Below are 1,515 nucleotides of genomic sequence, written 5' to 3'. Positions count from 1 at the left end.
GTTAGACACATACACTAGTGGAACAGAATTGAGAACCCAGAAATAGATCCATCAACCTATGGCCAGCTGATCTTCGACAAAGGGTCAAAGTCCATTAAATGGTGAAGAGAGAGTCTCTTTCTCAAATGATGCTGGCAAAACTGGTTATCCATTTGCAGAAAAATGAAACAAGAGCCATACCTCACACCATACAAAAAAAAAAAAAGACTTAAATGTGAAACCCAAAACTATGAAGTTCATCAGAGGAAAAATAGAGGCAAACTTAGGAGCCTTAAATTATGGTACATAGACTATCAAGCTAACAGAAATGCACAAACAGCAGAAAATAAACTAGATAATTCAGGCCTTCTAAAAATTAAATCTTCATGTGCATCAAAGACTTCCCTAAAAGAGTAAAAAGAGAACCTACAGATCAGGGGGAAAAAAAAAAATGGCAATGACATATCTGATGAAGACTTATCTCTAAAATTTATAGAAAACTCTAATAATACTTAAATATTAAAAAGATGAACATTCCAATTGAAAAATGTGCAGAAGACATGAACAGATACTTCACCAAACAAAATACTCAGGCAACAAATAAATGCATGAAGAATTGCTCATGATTGTTAGCCATTAGAGCGATGCAAATCAAAACAACCATGAAATACCATCCCACACGAGCATTATTAACAACGTTCAATGAGACAGAAAATAGCAAATGCTGGTGAGGATGTGGTGAGATTGGAACTCTCATACTCTGCTGGTGTGACTGTAAAATCATACAGCCACTGTGGAAATTGGTATGGTGATTCCTTAAAAAGTTGGAATTAGAAATACCATTTGATCCAGCAATTCCATTGCTAGATATTTATCCCAAAGAAGTGAGAGGCAGGATACAATTAAATACATGTACCCATGTTCATCATAACACTACTCACAATAGCAAACAGATGGAAACAACCTAAGTGCTCTTTGATAGAGGATTGATAACCAAACTGTGATACATGCACAAAATGGAATACCATGCAACATTAATGAATAATGTAGAATCTGCAAAACACCATGTAATGAGAATGAACTTGGAGGACATGATGCTGAGTGAAATAATTCAATCACAGAAGGACAGATATAATATTAGCCCACTATTGTAAAAAATCAAGGAAAAGTTTATATATGGAAGGGAACTTTGTTGTTTACCAGGGATGGCCAGGGATGGGAGGTGGTGTGTGTGGAGAATTCCTAGGTAGGTTGAAGGAAAAAAAAAAAAATGTGTGTGTGTGTGTGTGTGTGTACCCCAAAGATTATTAGTGGTTACCAGGGATAGGAGGGAGGGGAAAACAGGAAACATTTTTTTTTTTTTTCCTTTTTGTGTTGAGTTTTTTCTAATGGTGGCGGAATATTATGGAAAATGGTAGCAATATGGTGGCACATCATGAAAAATGTCATTAATCCCTGAATTGTAAATATGGAAGTTGGTATGTTGGTGGATGTATGTTGTATGTGCTTTCACAACAATAGAAGTTAAAAAAAAAA

This window comes from Orycteropus afer, unplaced genomic scaffold (assembly GCF_000298275.1).
Source record: "Orycteropus afer afer isolate SDZICR_OR568_19922 unplaced genomic scaffold, OryAfe1.0 scaffold00231, whole genome shotgun sequence".
NCBI classification, from domain to species: domain Eukaryota; kingdom Metazoa; phylum Chordata; class Mammalia; order Tubulidentata; family Orycteropodidae; genus Orycteropus; species Orycteropus afer.
The sequence above is the reverse complement of the archived record's forward strand: the minus strand, read 5'-3'. Positions refer to the sequence as shown.